The 20,602-nt window shown below is 34.4% G+C and overlaps 1 protein-coding gene and 2 non-coding genes across 6 annotated transcripts in view; 1 reads left to right on the top strand and 2 right to left on the bottom strand.

The window, feature by feature from the left end:
* Positions 1-11,802: 11,802 nt before the first annotated feature.
* LOC133869987 (small nucleolar RNA snR60/Z15/Z230/Z193/J17) lies at positions 11,803-11,893 on the bottom strand. Its single transcript, XR_009900611.1, has one exon. It is a non-coding gene; the product is annotated as a small nucleolar RNA snR60/Z15/Z230/Z193/J17 (small nucleolar RNA).
* A 73-nt stretch (positions 11,894-11,966) lies between these two features.
* On the bottom strand, positions 11,967-12,049 carry LOC133869998 (small nucleolar RNA U83). The gene has a single exon (XR_009900619.1). It is a non-coding gene; the product is annotated as a small nucleolar RNA U83 (small nucleolar RNA).
* Positions 12,050-20,030: 7,981 nt separating this feature from the next.
* The window catches only part of LOC133868083 (potassium transporter 11-like), a 45,625-nt gene continuing 45,053 nt past the window's right edge, over positions 20,031-20,602 (top strand). For 2 of the 4 annotated variants that reach the window (XM_062304903.1, XM_062304899.1), the window contains exon 1: positions 20,031-20,131. The gene's annotated coding sequence lies outside the window, so the exon portion shown is untranslated. The other 2 variants (XM_062304900.1, XM_062304901.1) reach the window with 2 other exon arrangements.

Raw genomic sequence — 20,602 nt, 5'->3', positions numbered from 1 at the left:
ATATACTTATTTTTCTTTTATTCCCTTATATGGTGGTGCTTTTTAAAATTACTATTTGATCAAAATTTAATGGTGATTCATCCAAAATCTAATAGTAATTTTAAAAGACACATCACATTGGGGGGTTAAAAGTAGGGGTAGCAATTCGTGTTCGTATGTCGAGTTCGAGTTGTATCGAAGTATAGATATAAGACTATATAGATTAATCTTAATCCAATCAATTTAATTAAACAGGTCAAACCCCGTAACCTTAACTCTCTAATTTTGTATTGGGTCGTATTGCGTGTTGAGTTCGTGTCGAAGTATGGGTAGAAAATTATATAGGTCAACTTTAATCAGACCTATATAACTAAATGAATCAGACTCTTCAACCATAACTCTTTAATTTAGTATTAGTTGTATCGGGTTTACGAATCGTATAAAAAATTGACAGTCTTAAAGAAAAAGGAGATAAGAATGCATTACTTTATTTTATTTTATTTATTATCAATTAAATCTATGTGCAAAACCTTTAACAAAAATCTATATCCCACAGCCGTCGCTTCACCTCCCGAAAAGAGAAGTTGAGAAGAGTAGGGTAGGTGTGAGAAAGCTATGGCAATAGAACTTAAAAAACTATTTCTGTCTTATCCTTCTACCAAGCCAAGGGGCCAAAGATAAGGCTACTGCTTTTCTTGACAATCAATTTGCTCCTTTTAATTTAAAAAGCAAGTTGATTTTTGGTGATGGGAAATATCACCCACCCCTTAGGGGTCCATGGGGCTTGATTGTCTTCGGGCCCATAAGGGGTCGGCTTGCTCATCGGACGAGCTGAGCATTATGACAACTCGGGACTCACCAGGTAAGGGAGTTTGAGCGACATATTGTCCTCCGAGAGACAACTAACCATTAGACCCTCGAGTGTCGATGACCCCCCAATGGCCCAATGGACCGAGAGCCCTCCAACTGACCGTCACTTACTCAGTGGTCCTGCATATATAGCACGAGGGCAATATAAGGAAAGGTATTCCCCGCCAACATACTTGCCTATTCAAACTCAGCGTTATACAAGAAAAGATTGACTCTACAAGGGATCATCGCGGGTATATTCATAAAGAAATGTCTCTGTGATGATCCACCACCTTCCATACTAGACCATTGACCTTGATATCTCCCATATCCGGCTACTTGCCTTATTCATGGTAACCCTATAAAGGAGATAGAAAACCCTAAGTTTAAGGTATACACAATATTCACCATTTCTCTGATAGCCTCTAACCTTTTTTAAAATTACCTTACTCACTTAGGTATCAGTGTCCTCTACCGGTAGCTCCCGTCAAGTTACCAGTGTTTGTTCTTCGTTTGTCTTTGCAGGTTTCTTTGACTAAATTACAATGGTGCAACCAACTGTATGAACAATATTATTATTATTATTGTTGGGAATAATCCCACTCAGACCGACCCATCCAAAGAATCATGGGCCTTCAGGTCAGTATCGGCTCAAGGAGAATCAGCGGCCAAGACAACAGGACTCCTCGGTAGTCCTATCCCGAGAGATAAACATCGAGTAGTTATCCTTGGGAAAGCTATACCCAAGAATAATACAGTCCCATGAATGCAAACATCCCAAGATTGAGAGTAAACTTAGTCAGCCAAAGCCTGGGACAAGCATGTCCGGGGAACTCAAGTATCAACTCCACCCCAAGTCGAATTAAGGAATGAGTCACAATCCAGGTCTCCTGGATCGGGATCAATTTAGGGAAATCCAGGATTGAAACTAATCCCGGATTTGTTGCCAAAGATCTCACTTGGAGATTGATAAGGAAAGAACCCTAAGATTAGAGGATAGCAGAGTATGAGTCTATGGCCATTTCAAGGCAGTCCTGAGACAGATCCCCAGAAAGAAAAAGGAAAGAGTTCAGAAAAGCTGATGGGGAAAAGCAGAGGCTAGTAAAGAAATTCAAAGATTACAAATTTACACCTCTCAATGTTGAGATATCAGAATTCCTCGTGGAGATCAAGAGAGATCCGGAGTTTCACCGACCACCGAAGATACCAAGTAATTCTCCTTAGAAGAACGAGGACAAATATTGTGATTTTCATGAACAAACAGGCCATTACACCAAGGGGTGCATAACCTTGAGTTTGTTAATTGAGGAGCTTATAAAGAATGGTAAACTGGTTCGGTTTTTGGGAGAGTAAAAGAATCATCTAGGAAATAATAGGCCCCGGAATCACCAGGACTACCATCCCCAGTATGAGCAACCTAGGGATTATTATCCCCGAGACTGTCCTCAGCTAAATGAGAGGGATCAGGAGAATGATCCCCGGAAGGATATTGAAAGAAGTGAGGGCCAAGGAAGCAAGAGTTCACAACGTAGAGAACCGAGGAGATTATAGCCGAGATCAGGTAGAGAGGATTGTTGGGAGTCCCTAGCAAGACTCTTATTTTTCATAGTTATGTTTCAAGGAACTATGTTATCATTTCAATTCTAATAAAGACAAAAGATTCCTTAGATTTTGGGAATAAGTGTATTCAAAATAAAAGAACGGAGCTGACTTAAGCATCGAACTGTTCCTGATCTAGAGATCGGGAACTCGTTGAAGTCACTTCTTTTACAAGAAGGAGACTGGAGCCTAACCCAGAGAGACAACTCTAAGATAAATCCAAAGAGACAACCCTGCAGAGAAAACCCTAAGATAAATCCAGAGAGACAACCCTGCAGAGAAAACAAGCATGGAAAAAAAAACCCTATAAGTAAATCTAGGGAGACAAACCTATAGAGAGCATGGGAGAAAAACGTAAGGCAAATTCAGACTGGGAGTCAACTTAGTCAGCTAAGGCCCGGGACAAGCATGTCCCGGGAACTCAAGTATCAGCTCCACCCCAAGTCAAATTAAGGAAGGAGTCACGATCTAGGTCTCTTGGATCGAGATCAGTTTTGGGAAATTCGGGATTGAAACTAATCTCGGATTTGTCACCAAATATCTCATTTGAAGATTGATAACGAAAGAATCTTGAGATTGGAGGATAGAAGAGTCCGAGTCTAAGTCATACTCTCACAGCTCTCCTAGGCCAAAGAACACGAAACTTCAGCAGTAAGGGTGCTCATCATTCAGCCTATAAATAGGCTCATACCCCATGTATAAAAACAGACTGAATATTTTATGCATATGACATATTTTTCTCTTAGAAACTGACTTAGCCATCGGACTGATACCTCTGGAAGGGTCTCCTAATTTTAATTGTTTTGTAGGATTCTTGAAAAAGTGTAAAGAACTTTGAAGAACGTGTTGTTTACACCATACCGAAAACTGTCATGGAAATTTACTTAGAAATTAGATCAGGCGGCCAACAAAAAGAAGCAAAAGGAAATAGAGGAGGTTGAATGTAGATACCACAGGCAAATATAATAAGTACATAGCTTTCATTTTCGTTCATTAACAGATGTGCCGCTTCAATAACTTGATCTTTGTTTCATCGTGTTGATTAGTCCAAAAAATAAACATAATCAATCAAATATTTAGTGTTACTTGTTTTATGGGATAGATTTTGAAAGACAAGGACTACCAATATTTATTTTAAGATTATTTATAGTTCCCAACTACTCAGAAGCAATCTAGTGCTTGGCGTTGTTGGAAGAAAAGGGCAAGGAATAGTAGGTGGCGCCTTTGCTTAACTCGTGGGTAGCCACTAGCCAGAGAATCTGAGATATTTGTAGAGCGTGGCGTCACTGGCAATTTGGCGGTTGTTTTGTAATTTTAATTGGGTAATTAAAGTTAATAATCTAATTTATAAATTGTTGCATTTTAATTGGGTAAAGTTAATATTGATCACAAATCTAAAATCTAATGCCTAAATTATTTAAACTGAAAGTGTAAATACAAATATAAAAGTAGTATTTATAGGTTAAATTTTATGTAATAGATAGTCAGATCAAATTTGATATTGAACTCAATCAATTGATACTAAAGGGTGGTGGTAGCTATAATTGTGATATAATGGCAATGGAAATCAACAAAATAATTTGACAAGCTTTTTGGCTAAGTGGTAGATAATAGTGGCCTAATAATGCATGAAACTACCTCAATAATAATAATAATAATAATAATAATAATAATAATACAACTAAAAGAAACTTGGTTAAAGTTTAAAATTAATTTCTTTAATGCCATTGAGATTGTCTAAAACTTGAGAGTGTTTAAAAAGGCTTTTGTTGTTTATCCAAAAATATATATATATATATATATAAAAGTTTCTTGAACTAACAATCGCTTTTAGATTAGCCTTCTCAATTTTTAAGTGTACTAATGTGACCTATCAAATTATCAAAATGTGCCAAAAAAGTTACTTTTGTCGAAATATTCTTATAATATCACTATTTTCCTTTTCTTTTTTCTTTTTTCTTTTTTCTTTTTTTAAAAAAAGTGACTATTGGCCATATTTTCTGGTAAGAGCATTTACATTAAGTTTTTCAAAATTTGAAGAATAATTCTACTTTTTCTATTTCTTTTGAAAAAAAATTATACATCCCATTCTTTACATTTCCCCTACCTCATTCTTTATTCTATTAAAATATTCAAGCTTTTGGAGAGAGATGAGAGTAGTAAGAATTTTTTATTAGGCTTAAAGAAAGAGAAATGAATAATCAAAATAAAGGATGAGAAAGAACCAGATATAGGGTGATTTTAAGGTGTGGTTCTTCAATATATATATATATATATATATATATATATATATATATATATATATATATATATATATATATATATGAAACTATTGAATTTTCAAGTGTGTTAATGTGACCCATCAAACAACCAAAGTGTGTCAAAAATACCACTTTTTTTTTAATTATATTCCTATAATATCCTTATTCTCTTAAAAACTAAAATAAAAAAATTAATAAAAAAACTTTTTTTTCAACAAAAAAAAAAAAAGAACTTAAAAAAAAAATTAATATAAAACTAAAAAGTTAAAGAAATTTAAAACTAAAAAAAAAAAAAAAAAAAAGAAAAAAAAAAAAGAAAAAGAAAAAACTAAGGGGCGGCTCGGTAACCACCACTTGGCTAAGGGTGGCCTGTGAGCTACCCCCAGAGGTGGCTAGGGGTGTCCGCGTGCCACCCTCGACCACCTCTGGGGTGGCCTGAAGGCCACCACAGAGGATGCCAGGGATGGCGTGCGCCACCGCTAGCCCATAGGGGCTCGAGGTGGCCCAAACCAGAGTTAACTTTTTCTTCTTTTTTTTTTTAATTAAAAAAATTAATTGTTAAGTTTTTAAAAGGTATATATATATATATATATATATCTTTTTATTCACAATGATACTCGTCATTATTTTATTAGTGCTGACGTGGCACACAAACGAAATTCGTCAAGTATTTTGATGGAATTTGACTATAGGGGGGGGATTTAATTTTATAAATGTATATTTTTTAATATATAGATATAGTTTTTAGTAAGAGTGACACATGCCATCATTTTATTGGTGTTGACGTTGAAACTAACAGAATCCGTCAAGTATTTTGACGAAATTTGACTACAATGATTAAATTATTTTTTTATTTTTTAAAAATAGTTTAGTTTAATTTTTTTTTTTTTTTTTTTTTGGTAAGAGAATAGGGGTATTACAGGAATATAATAAAAAATTGGCCTTTTTAGCACACTTTGGTAGTTTGATGAATCACTTTAGCACACTTAAAAATTCATGGACTATTTTAAGATCAAATGTTAGTTCAGAGGCTTTTTTATATTTTCCCAAAAATAATCGTCAAGTGTTTTGATGTTCCGAATGTGAATACTCTAACTAGATTTACCCTTGTTCTTAAGTCATTTTGTAACACCATGATCCTATATTAGGAAGAGATGAATAGCTCACATAGAGTGAGTGGTTTATAAAAATACTTATAGGTGCTAAGTCTCACGTTGCCTAGTTATTAGGTGAAATTTGACTTTATAAGGGATTGTACGAAAGCTCTAAATCGACTAGTCATTTTGGGGTGATAGCCTAAATGTGGTTAGCACTTTTCCCTAGATCGTTACAAATGGTATCAGAGCCACCTAGTAACGACAAGTCATGTGGTACTGGAGTACTGTATGACGTGGCCCTAATGAGGACGTCAGTGATTTAAGGGGAGTTTGTAACACCCCGGTCCCATATTGAGAAGAGATGAATAGTTTACATAGAGTGAGTAGTTTATAAAGATACGCATAGGTGTTAAGTCCCATATTGCCTAGTTTCTAGATGAAACTAGGCTTTCTAAGGAATTCTAGGAAAGCTCCAAATTGACTAGTCCTTTTGACGTAATAGCGCAGATGTGGCTAGCGCTTTTTCCTAAGTCATTACACATTTCCACGCCATCCATGAATAAATAATCCCAACAAGTAAGTTCACTTGAAGGAAATTCTAGTAGTATTAAATCATAGCCCTTTTAAGGGCATAAGTTTGGCCAATCTTCTTAAAGTTGTATCAAGAGGACAAAAGGAAGGGCCAAATTAAGGAATTTTCATCAAAGTAAACAAAGTTGCTCTTGACTATTATGGGAATTAATAATGCATTTCTAAGTAGGGTGGGCAATTCGTGCAATCGGGTCGGGTTCGGGTCAACCGACTGACCCGATTATTTTAACGTGTCAACCCGAACCCGACTCGATTATTAATCGGGTTGTGACACGCGGCCCGAACACGACCCGATTAATAATCGGGTGACCCGAACACGACCCGACTAACCCCGAATATTAACCGTGTCACCCGTTTACCCGACACGACCCGACACGAGAATTCCTAATATTTAACTTAAGCAAAATTAAAGTATTAAACCGAATAGATTAGAACTAAATTAACTAATGTATCGAAAATTTAAGAAAAATGAAAAACCACTTGAATTCCTAATAATATGTTTTTATTATTTACAATTTTACACTTTGTTACTTAGGGTCCTATATAATATATATTATAGTAATTCTACAAATATTTTATCTATTTCGGTTTGTCTATATATTGATTATATTCTACAAATATGAGAGGATGTTAGTAAATTTGTAAATAGTAAACATAGTATAATATATATAGTATTACATATTAATTATAATACTTTGATAACAATATTTAGTATGTTAAATTAACATATTAAGTTATTAATAGTTAGTATATATTATACTTATATTATAGTTACTTAGTTATATAGAATATATTAGACTTACTATTTGTTCACATTATACATATACCATTGTTTATACTTTGTAGTTATATATAATAACATATTATTAATTTGTTACTTATAAACTATAGTTATGTAATATATTTTATAATATGCCTTATATACTTACATATTATATATTTATGTTATTAATAAACGCATAGAGGTTGTTCATAAACTTGGGCTTGAATTCTGCTGTGATCACTCATTGAAACATAGTATAATATATTAGTAAATAGTAAACATAGTATAATATATATAGTATTACATATTAATTATAATACTTTGATAACAATATTTAGTATGTTAAATTAACATATTAAGTTATTAATAGTTAGTATATAACAATATAACAATATTAAATTAAATAGTTAGCATATATATATAAACACATATATCACATCACACATGGTTAACAATAGTTATATATTATACTTATATTATAGTTACATAGTTATATAGAATATATTAGACTTACTATTTGTTCACATTATACATATACCATTGTTTATACTTTGTAGTTATATATAATAACATATTATTAATTTGTTACTTATAAACTATAGTTATGTAATATATTTTATAATATGCCTTATATACTTACATATTATATATTTATGTTATTAATAAATGCATAGAGGTTGTTCATAAACTTGGGCTTGAATTCTGCTGTGATCACTCATTGAAACATAGTATAATATATTAGTAAATAGTAAACATAGTATAATATATATAGTATTACATATTAATTATAATACTTTGATAACAATATTTAGTATGTTAAATTAACATATTAAGTTATTAATAGTTAGTATATAACAATATAACAATATTAAATAGTTAGCATATTTAATTGTAGTAAATTCATCTTGTTGGTTAAATTGCAGTAATTTTTGACAATTACATTGGCTCTTGGTAAGTGCAAATTAAATCAACATTATTTCCATTACTTCAATTGTCCAACAAATTAATCAATTTTTTTAAGCAACCCATAGTGTTAGAATATTACGAGAATTGTAGTATATGGTTTATACAAAAATAAAATATAACGCATAAGTTGTCATATTTATTTATCTTACCAAATTTCTGCATGCCTTGTGAAAGTGACCAACTACCAAAAAATGAAAAAAATTTGAAACCTACTCTACTTAATTGCATTTTCTTTTACTAATATTAGGTAGTGAATCTACCAACTAGGGGGGCCAATTCTGAGTTAATAATCGGTTATATCCCCACCAAGTTCATCAACCACATTTAAGCTTCTTTATCAAATATTTAATATTTAATTATTTATATTCTGTTAAAATTTAAGAGGAATACAAAAAGAAAAATGCTAAGCCATTCCTCTCAAGTTAAACTTAAGTTAACTAAACATAACTAAAATTTTTACAACTATTAACTACTAAGGGCAAGACATAAGTTACATAATTCAGTTTCAGTTCGTAAGGGCAAAACAAAACCCATAATTAAAGAAAACGCATCCACATATAAGCCAATGTCAAGGAATATTAATAGAAGCTGTTCCTGATGAACTTGGAACCAAAACATCATTGGAATTGAGATTCAAAGTCAAAATATCTTCTTCAAGCTCTTCAACATTCATTTTTGTCAATTCTACATCAAAAGATAAGAAGAATTAGTGTAATAAAAAATAATAATATAAGTTAATGAAAAAAATAAATATACAAATAACAAATATTACCTTCCTCTTCAAATAACCAATCCCGAGTGCATATCAGTGCCTCAACAATATCAGGTTTGAGCAAACTCCTATATTGATCAATTACACGTCCACCAACACTAAATGTAGATTCTGAAGCAACTGTGGAAATAGGAATGCTCAAAATATCATGAGCCATTGCAGCTACAATAGGATAACGACATTCATTTCCTTTCCAATAGGAAAGAATGTCAAAATCTCCACCCTCAGCAATTATCAGTCTGGGTTCATCGAAATAAACTTCTAATTGACTCTTATTTGCATGAGCATTCCCGCCAGAATTAATAAACGCCTACAATAAAAAAGATAACGTGAACATAATTTACTAAGGAGTTAAAAGTATATATATTATATTCTAAGTTATTAACAATAACACATAAATCACAACATAAACATATAATTTTACCTTCATCGTTGCGGAAGTCCGCTTGACAGCCTTGACTTGTGGTTGGGATGCTTGGGAATTAACATTTCTTGTATCAAGAGATATGGCGCTTGAAGATGTAGATGAGGAACCACCGTACTCCAAAAAAAGATAGATCATTTTGTCACGAACATGACAATACTCTCTACAATTATTAGCTCCATAAAGCCTCGTATAACAGAAATTTACAAGTTCAAGCTTGTAACGAGGATCCAACGCAACTGCAATAGCCAATACTACACTAAATTCTGACCAATATTTCTCAAATTTAGAGAGCATTTGTGCTGACATTAATCTCTTATATTCATCTTCGCTCTCAACTTCTTCCTTCAAAGTTACATAAATATCAAAGATCACAGGAAAGTAGAGGTTGGCTGTGGGATACTTGGTACCAGAAAACTCACATGTAGCATGGTAAAAAGGAGCCAAAAAACTACATATATGAGTAGCTTGTTCCCACTCAGGTGCAGTAGGGCAATGCTGATAGTTTGAATCAATCATCTCTAAATAACTAAAAGCACTTCGATAATGAATAGCAGTCTCAAGCATAAGATATGTAGAATTCCATCTGGTTGGCACATCTTGTTTTATCCGCTTTCTACTATCCAATGACATTTTATTCACAGCCAAAAGGAAATTTTGTTTTCTAATTTGTGATCCTCTAACATACTTCACACTGTCACGGATCTTTTGAAGTGCACTATTAATCTCTTTCAAACCATCTTGAACTATCAAATTAAGAATGTGTGCACAACAACGAATGTGAAAAAACCCGCCTTCACAAACAAGGGCTTTCTTTATGTTCAATTGATTTCTTAATAAACCAACACAAACATCATTAGAAGAAGCATTATCCAATGTTATGCTGAAAACCTTGGTCTCAATCCCCCACTCTTCTAGCAAATTATACGTCTTTTCACACAAAGATATACCATTATGTGGTGGGGGCATGAATGAAAAGTTTAACACCCTTTTAGTTAAAACCCAATTCTTGTCAATAAAATGTGCTGTGAGACACATATATCCATCAGTAGTCAAAGAAGTCCACAAATCAGATGTTAAACAAATCCTACTAGGACAACCATTCATCATAACTTTAACTTTTTGCTTCTCCCTCATATGCAAGCTTTTCAAATCAGCCTTAAGGGTATTCCTAGAGATAAGAGGTGCATCAGGATGCAAGTATTTTATCATCTCTCTCCAACCATCATACTCAACAAATCAAAAAGGCAAATCATGCTTAATAACCAAAGCAACCAACAGTTCTCTAAATTTTTTGGGACAAAATTTAGAGTTACTTACAGACAGAGATCCCTGACTTTTAGATAAGAGCATCTGCCCAACATCACGAGTGCTTCTCCTCGGACAATTTTCTAAGTGGCGCTTCAAATTTCCAGTTCCATAAGTACTTGGAGCCAAGTACACAGCACCACACAACTTGCATTTTGCCTTTAATTTCTCACCCTCCTTACCATGAATGGCATCAAAATGATCCTAAACGGCTGAAGTCTTTCTACGCTTCTGGCCTTTTTTCAAATTTTTCCCTTTCTCCTTCTCCACACAAACAGAGTCGTTTTCTTCTTCTCTCGTAGTCAATTCAATCACATCATCTTCAAAGTCTCCAACAATATCATCATCACCAAGTACTTCATTACTCATCTGCAAATATCATTATTAGTAAATTAGTTCTTCATCCAAATTAGATAGTATATAAAATGTAGCTCACAAAGACAACTTGAAAGTTAAAAGGCTAATAATTTTACCTGCTCAGGCTGCTCTTGATCTTGATTCATGATTGGACACAAGTCATACAATAGATGACCGTCTATAAGCTAGCAATCGAAAGAAGTACAAAGAGACTTGAAACAATGAAACCTGCCAAAAATATCATCAAATACCAAGGTAAATTTGTAAATCTTATAACTTTGTAAATAATACAAAATCTCATACTAGGAAAAATGCAGCAAATAACTTTGACAAAAACATTGTAAATACTGAAATCTATCATAGAATCTTAAAGAAAGTTGATTAGAGAAAGACTTTTGTCATCCTAATTAAGCAACCATAGGCAACAACAGATTCAATTAGTTGTTAGCTAACAGATTTAAGCATTTATTTGTAGTAAACCTTTATAATTGCATACATTGGGCTCTCGATATGAGATGCATATGTATTCTATTTTTGTTTGCTAATTTTGCCACTTAACAAGATAAATTGCTAACCTTTTTATTTTGTTTGATATTTTTTTTCTTTCAATTTTCTTTTCAACAGGGAAGAATTGATGGAACTAAAAAAAGGCCAAGCAATTCAAATAATGGTTTCTTCATACATTATATATGATAACGGGTATAACATGAACACAATTACTTTCCAAAGCACACAGCAACGGTTTCAAAGACATTAGATAAAAAAGTTAATCAAATTTTGGTTGGAGACTTGCAAATAAAAAGTTTAGACTGGAGAAAGACCATAAAGAATGAATCATGGGTCATCAGATAGGAGCGAAAGACTTGCAAATGTGATAATCACAGAGTATCATCTGAACTATGCATTACTGATCATCACACGACCCATATGACTAAAAATATGTTAATTGACTTGAGTTTGAAAAAAATAAAATATTTAATCACAGCATAAACAAATTGAAGGCCTCAGAAGGAAGGCAGTAGTGTTGACTGTAATCACGAACTGTCATACATTGCGCAAACACCGTTTGTTTCATCATCGGCAGCAGTTGAATCTTACAACAATTAGATTCACTTGATTGCATATAAAGAACAAAAAAAAAAAGTTAAACAAACCAAGAAATCAGCAAAGCTTTTACATATCTGCATTAATTCCCTTTTCCTCAATTTTCTCAGCAAACAATCAGCCTGTAAAGTTACTTAAAAATAGAAAACTTAAACAAAAAAAGGCCTCAGAGAGAAGATTAGATTGATCAACATATATAGATTCAGACATATGCTTGTCTTAAAAATATGTATTCAATCATCGGCCGACCCAATATGCAAATCAAAATCATACCCACAAAAACCAAACAGATCCAAAGCTTTCAGATGGGTTTGCGTTGTTGCTAGCATAATAATAATACATGCTACAATTTCTTCTAATAATCTATCCCAAGCTCTTCAAAATTTCAAATATAAAAATCAATTGAGACAAGATAAACTGATAGAGCATACTTTTTCGATCTGTCGCGCCGGTCGGGCGTGCGGAGTGCGGTGGGCCGGTGGCCGGTGGACGGGCGTGCGGAGTGCGGTGGCCGGTGGGAGGGCGTTCGGAGTGCGGTGGCCGGTGGGTGGGTGGGCGGGCGGGCGGAGTGCGGGCCGGCTAGGGTTCAATCTTCAGAAATCAGAAATCAGAATAATGAGAATATCATCTGATTTTTGATTTTTTGTCATTTTGAGATTTTTTCACTTTCGGGTTAGTCGGGTTAGTCGGGTTACCCGTTACCTACCGTTACTCGTTAGTCTAGTTTTTTTTTTTTTTTAAAATCCTAATCGGGTCACATTCGTGTCTGGCGGGTCAGCCCGCGGGTTGACCCGCCAGACACGATTATAATCGGGTTGACCCGATTATGACCCGAACCCGATTACAGTAAACCCTAACCCTATTTTCCCGTGTCGTGTTCGTGTCGGGTTCGCGGGTCGTGTCAAAAATTGCCAACCCTATTTCTAAGTAGTCCACATTTGCAAAGAATTTCTAGACTTAAAATCCTCTTTTCTGACATGCAAGTGGGATCTAACTGTTTAGATTATTGGTGCATATTCTGGATATATTTGTTTTTGTTTTATATTACAGATATGTCTAGCAAAATGTCAAAGACTGAGATTCCCGCTGCAAAGGCAAGGATCGAACAATGGACCATCATGAGAGAATGTGCCGTTGTCAGATAGGATGTGATGGTACCTCCATTTGACCTCATCGACCATATTTTTCAGGAAAATAATTGGCAGAGCATGTACACTTGCAACACAGTCTATCCTAGACTTGTGTGAGAATTTTATGCTAACTTGAAGATCGACCAGGTTAGCCTGATGCGTCCCATCCTGAAGACCAAAGTCTGTGGCCAATCAATCATAGTTGATGCTAATCTTATTAGTGATGTGATTCACATTTCTGTAATTGCTGCTCTTGGCCTTCCTTATCCAGATCATGTGGAACCCCCATCCATTGAAGACTTGAGGATGTTATTTGATCCTCAAGGGGTTGAAGAGTGGCATGAAGAAATGTGGAACATTGCCATTGGATGGCTACAATTTCATCACCGGCTCCTGGCTCGTATCATGATGCATAATTTATGGTCGCTCTCTAGAAACAACAATATCACCATTTGTAGGGCCATATTTTTATATGCCATCATCAAATGTAATCTCTTATGTCTTTGCAAGCACATAGTTCAAACTATGATGGAGATGCTGGTGGAACATCAGATCGAATTACCCTATGGCTGCCTGCTAACAAGGATTTGCTTGAAGTTTGTCAAGGACATTCCTGCATATGAGCCTGATGTCAATCATGAAGGAGCTTTTGGGAAGCATACAGTGATGAAGTCCAATGCTCAGCTGCAGAGGCATATGGATCCAGAAGAGCAAGATCATCCAGCTCCACGTTCCCATCTAGAGCCGTCAGTAGCTTCTTCCTCTCAGGGGGCCTCCTTCTAGTAATGCAGTATTGAGTGCACTAAAGCATATCACGGGTCAGCTGCAGTTGTTGTGCAAATTTTATTAACTCGCAAGTGCGCGAATTGTTTGCAATAAAGGGTTATGCAAGTGTGAGGTCAATCCCACAGAGAAATGGTCAAAAATCAGTTTCTTGTTTAACCAATCTCATTTTAACCTAGTTCCAAATGTTGAGGTTCAAATATACAAAATAACAACTAAGTTAAAGATGATGAAAAACAAAATATAAAAAGAATTAAGGCGTAAGAATCCACCAAACAAATCCAACAATACACACTCTTGTTTTCTATTTAAACACTCAAAGAATATTTAAGCTTAAATTGTCATTCAAGTTCTTAACCACATATGTTAGAACCATTTAATGAATCCAACTCAAAGATAAATCACAAAGAGTACCCATTTGAAATCAAATCATCCATTGTATTCATTCAAAGAACAAATCACAATGAATATCTTCTTTCAAACCGATAAATCGATGTATCCATCGGTTGAAACACATTAAATGTCCTACTTCTTCAACAAAACACATTCATTCCAAAAGATAAAGCATTAAAGTGAATGGAACTTAAATAACATATTAATAGAATATCAAATGTACAAATAGTATAACAAGAGTGTGAGTGTTATCAATGGTGAGGTTTCATCCTCAACCTTAGTTGAGAGTTTTAGCCTCCCATAACTAAAAACACCACAAAAGCTTGAAGAAATGGCATAAACTTAAAGGAAACTTAAAAGAAAAGAGTTATAAAATGAAAATGGTTGCTGAACTAAGCTACAACAGAAGAGAAAATGCCCTAATCAACTGCCCAAAATTTGATGGTTTAAAAGGGGGGGGGGATAACTATGGCTTTATAGAAGAGCATTAGGGTTTGATGGCTATGTAAAAAGACTCCTCTACCCCTCTCTAGGGTTCATCTCTTGCAAGAGACAACCAAAACACGAATGTAGTGTGACCTGCTGTAGAAATCAGAGAAACAGGTGTTTTTGGCATGAGAAATGGTCTGATTGGAGTTCTGGCACAATTCTGCGTTTTTGTTAGTTCTGTCGGGTGCGCTCGAGCCCACTCGGCTTGAATGTCTCTGCAGCGCATCGTGGTGTGCAGATGGCTGTTATGCTCGATGCACTCGAGCTCAACAGGGCTGAGCTCGAGCCCATTCGCTTGAAGGGCTGTTGTGGGCATGTGTGCTCGAGCCCAACAGGGCTGTGCTCGAGCCCATTGCCTTAAAATTTGAATTTTCAGTCTTTTTGCCTAAAAACCTCCAGTTTTTACTTAATGACTTACAAAATGCTAAAACACCAAAACTAACAAAATACATCAGAAAATAACAAAGCTAAAGACCTAACAAATGCAAGGGGTCCAAATATACAATATTTGACACTCATCAGCAGTCTATGCAAGCTCAGTTCTTGTCTATGGACACCTGTTTGATTGAGCACTTTTAGTCTGTTGACGAGCGATTCCAAGTGCTGGATGCCAAGGTGGAGCGAGTCAACATCAACATGGGGGCATATCAACAACATTAGGGCTCAGACCATGAAGGAGTTTAAAGTGCTGTGTTACTTTATTTTTTTATCATCTATTTCGATGCACTTTTATTCTGAGTGAGCTACTTTCATGAACATCTTTGATTATTGTTCATTGATTTTTAAACCATTGTGATTTATTTTATTACTATGTTTACCCTTTGTCCTGCAGAGACAAAAATAAAGAGTAATTTTAATTTTTGGTATAAGTTGTTTTTGTCCCAAAATGACCAAAATGGGAGTTTGTTGGTTTATTTTTATTGGCTACATTTTGGTTGACAAAAACGCTTTCATATCAGGGATTGCTATAATAGGGATACCATATTTCCAGAATCTTCCAGAAGAATATTGCAGAATATTAATTCCAAATATGAAATTAACTAATCAAGACTTGAATCTGCACAGAATATCTCTAAAGAAGGCAAGTTCATGTTGAAGAAAATATGCTGGAGACTTTACAGCTCAAAAAATAAGTTTTCTTACAGTACGTCCGGACACCCAGATGGCAGAGTCTGGATGCGAGCCACCGAGAGTAGAAGTTCTATGAAGGTCTGAATGGCTTAGCAGACGCGAACCACTGAGAGCAAAAGTCTTATGAGGTCCGGACGACCCAGCAGACGCGAGCCACAGAGAGTAAAAATCTGCAAGAAGGTCCGGACACTAATGCGATGACTACGGATTGTGGAAGTACTTTATGCAACCATTCGGACACTAAGGTTGTAAGTCCGGACGCGCTTCAGTGATTACTTGAAGTTTTAAGTTGCAGGTCCAAACGCCAAAGGCTAGGTCCGGACACCACCTATGAAATCCGAGTTTGAGTAGAATTAGGTTTTCTGAAATCTATTTAAAGGAGCTTCTACATTATTTATTTGTAAGGAATTTGTATAGAATTCTATTGTGCTTAGAGAGGGTGTTTAGACAGAAATTAGTAGATGTGCTAGCTCTCTTGGAGTATTTGTGTAATTTGATCAACCATTGAAGTCTAGCTTAGAGAGGAACTCTAAGTTAAAGGAGTCCATTGAAGAACCCTTCAGACAAACGGTCTAGTTGAAAGACGCTTGCGTATAGGTATGCGTTAGAGTTCAAGATACGATTACTGCAATAGGATTTGTGAATACGACTGTTTTGTAACTAGCTATTTCTCTTCTGAATAGTGGATTTTCTGGGTTTGGCTGTCCCATCGTAGTTTTTTTCTTTGTTTAAAGAGTTTCCACTTCGTCACCGAAATATTTGTGTTCTTTATTTTTCGCACTTTATATTTTGATTGTATGTTTGGTTGTGATCACACACGTCCACATTAGGAGTCATATTTATATTTTAAAATACAAAGGTCAAATAAACAACCCTCTAAACTGCTTGATGAAAAGCCGCAGAAAGAAAATACTAGAAATAGAAAATACAGGTGAACTTTTAATGAGTTTTATGCTGCTACTGTAGGAAGGACACAATAGAATAGTACGAAAATGGAATAGGACAATACAAAAGCTATTTAGAAGCTGCGAAAAAAAAAAAAAAAAAAGGGTAATTACCTTTTCTCCATGAACTACCAAAAAATACGCGATGCCTCTATGAACTACTAACTCGACCAAAATAGAGCATTCAACTACCAAAGATAACCATTTTCCCCCCTTTCGTTAGTCACACGCCGTTTTACCCTCATTTTCTTCCTCTTTTCCCCCTATGAACTACCACCATCTTCCTCTTTTCCCCCCATGAACTACCATCATCTTCCAACATGCCCCCATATAAAACGGCACATGACCCGTTGACCATTTGTTTTAACCCCTTTGACTGACGGAAGGGGGGAAAATGGTTGTCTTTGGTAGTTGAATACTCTATTTTGGTCGAGTTGGTAGTTCATGGGAGCATTGCGCATTTTTTGGTAGTTCATGGGGAAAAAAGATAATTACCCCAAAAAAAAATCTTCAAAGAATGAATACCAAACGGTCATAGAAATTCATGGATATTCTTGATGGCCAACGGTAATAAGCTTCAAAAATTCTAATGACCAAACGGTCAGAAACGTAAGATGATTCTTTTCAATAAAAAGTCTTCAAAGTTATGTTTGAATAATAAAAAAAACAAAAAAAAGTCTTCCAAGTCAAACGTTAAAAAACCAACGGCTGAATAATAAATAACAGTTTGTGTGATCTAAGAGATGTGCCCAACAACCTTAATAATTTTGTTTATTTATTTCTTCTTCTTTCTTCTTATTATTTATTTACTTTTACTTTTTTTTTTTAATGTTTTTAACAATGATCGGTCTAAGAGATATGCACCGTCACATTAGCTCAATGAGTGAGATGAGATGTATAGTATATAGCATTATTTTAATATTTTATTTCACAGATTTAACGGTTTACGTGATGCCACATTGTGAATATATTGCCACACACCATTTAAAAGTTTTATATGACATGATATTGTGTACATTGTTAAATAAAACAAAATAAAGTTTTAAGCATAAAATAACTCATTTCCATTTTACTTGAAATCTTAGGCATCAAAACGCTTGGACAATACCACATATTAAAATATCTTGCTAACCACAAAGAATTTTCTTCAAAAAAACTTATTTTTCATTTTTGTAGAGACGTTTCTTTTGCATAAAATTAAAAGACAATTTTTTGCTCAATTTTTTTTTTACACCATAAAAGATAAGAGCATGATAAAAATATACTTAATTCTCAATTGTAACATACTAACTTTTTAATATATGGTATTTTCTAAGAGTTTCGATGTCAAAGTTATGTAATTTGAAAACCTACAAATATTTTTTATTTTTTATTTTTTATTTTTAAAATTATAGAAAATCTTAATTCATGTAATAAAGGCGCAAAGGGCTGCCATCATAATGGCCTTGAACACATTTACTCGGTTATATCATAGATTAGAAAAATATGGGTTTATTAGTCAACTTAATAAATGTAATACAGCTGTTACTATTTGATTCATTAATACAAAGCCATCTTTCATTTGGTTCTTAATTAAATATAGTCGACAAAAAACATTTTCACATTTTGCAGTCAGATTGAAATTACGAAAAAAAGAACTCAAATGAAGATGCTTTCATTGTTTGAGAGAGAGAGAGAGAGAGAGAGAGAGAGATTAGAAAAAAAAAAAAAATGATTCAATGAGTCCTAACTCTAGCTCTTACAGTAACATTCTTTCTTTGTATTTCATAAGAATTAAAGGGAGGTGAGGTACGTTGTGGTTCAATGCTGGCCAGATGCGTGCATGTATATGTTTCTTGAGTTTGTGTATCGGAGTTAGTGTTTATGTATGGATATAACACTATACAGGTGAATTTTAATTTTATTCATTTAATTAAATGGATCAAACTCTTAAATTTTAACTCGTCAATTTCGTATTGGGTTCGTGTTAAATTTATAAGTCATGTAAAAAATTGTCAGACCTAAATGTCTTATGTTAAGTTCGGGTCGTGTCGATGCATGATTGTAAACTATATATGCATGTGTAACCTTAAGCCGATCCATTTAATTAAATAAGACAAATCCCTCAACCCTAGTCCGTTAATTTCATGTTAAATTTATAGGTCATAGAAAAACTGTCAGCCCTATATGTAACTTATCAATTTTGTAAACAAAAAGGAAATAGTCTTGTTTGAAAATTAAATGGTTGTGATCACTTGGCCTAAGAAATTGTTGGAATAAGTGGCTCGTACTCTCTTGGGTATAGAGAGTAATATGAGAGTACCATTATAGGATACTTTGGGGTTTTCCATATATGTTCGTATAGTAGAATTTTGTTATAAATGTGTTATGCTGTAACCTTAAATTATTATTGAATATAGCTGCACTCCTGTGGACGTAGATAAATTGCCGAACCACATAAATCTGTCTTAATTTTCTCTTACTCTCTCTTTTTTTATTTTATATTATTCATCATTGTTGTATATGGTAACAATAGAAATCAATAGTCACCAATGTTCAAGCTTCGCAATTCGAACTAGGATTACCTGTAATTAGATTGTTCAAATTGTACATACAATTTATACATTTTCACATAAAAGAGAGCCTAAGGAGTCTACCTATTACGATGGTTCAGGATACAAGCTTTTTCTGTCAGAATTGCTAGTAATTTTGGGAGTTAATATAAAATACTTCATATTAGATTTATCTGTCCAAATAAAATTAATAAATATTTGATTGTCCAACCACCTACTCAAACAGGTAAATCTCATTTGAAATCTCTCGCAATACTTGTCGAAATTATTAACGGTTGTTATAAATAATTATTATAAATCCTTATCGGTGGGCCTACCTACTTAAAAGGCAGGTAAATTTTTATAAAATTCTCATAAACAAATGGTTAGGATTCTCATTAAGGATCATTAAGATAGGATGCAAGTCATTGTTGGCATTGCATTGCATGCAATAGACGCTGTTTTTGATAGAGGACTGGATGGAGCCCACCTGTCAAGAAGAGTGAAGTGGACCCCATGTACAGCTCGGATAGTTGATCTCAGTGCACTGGGAGATGAGAAATAAAACAAAAATACACAAAACCCATACATTTCACTGTAAACTTGGTTGCTAAAGACCAAAAGAGTACGAGAAAGACTGGAACTCACGTGGACTTTCAGGTGAATTAAATGTGTAGTGCTGTTCTATTTTCAATTCAGTTTCTGGGTTTTGATTCTTGACCCTTTGGTTGAACCCCCAGTTGGGAATACTGACGAGCAAGCAAGTAATAGCAATGACTCTGTTTCTTCTTCTTTTGCTTCTCTGTTTTTGCTTTGAAATATGTGAGATGATCTGGAGCTGTGTGATAGGCAATTGGGGTTTTCTGTATTCTTTTTCATCTTATTTATATCACTATATGAGCTTGTTTGCATTGAGTTAAAGTCCCAAGCTTTGGTTTTGGTTCATTTTAAACTTGTTGCCACTTTATTGGTGGGTTTAGCAGCTCATTGTGGGGGCATAGATTTGATCGAAGTAAGCGTCAAGTTTATACAAGTGGACTTCAGTGTTCTATTGGATTGGGGAACTGGATTGGGGAACTAAGTATGATTTTGTAGTTTTTCGTGGGCTTCATCATTGAGCTCAATGTGAGC

Source organism: Alnus glutinosa, chromosome 5 (genome assembly GCF_958979055.1).
Source record: "Alnus glutinosa chromosome 5, dhAlnGlut1.1, whole genome shotgun sequence".
In the NCBI taxonomy this organism is placed as follows: domain Eukaryota; kingdom Viridiplantae; phylum Streptophyta; class Magnoliopsida; order Fagales; family Betulaceae; genus Alnus; species Alnus glutinosa.
The sequence above is the reverse complement of the archived record's forward strand: the minus strand, read 5'-3'. Positions and strand labels throughout refer to the sequence as shown.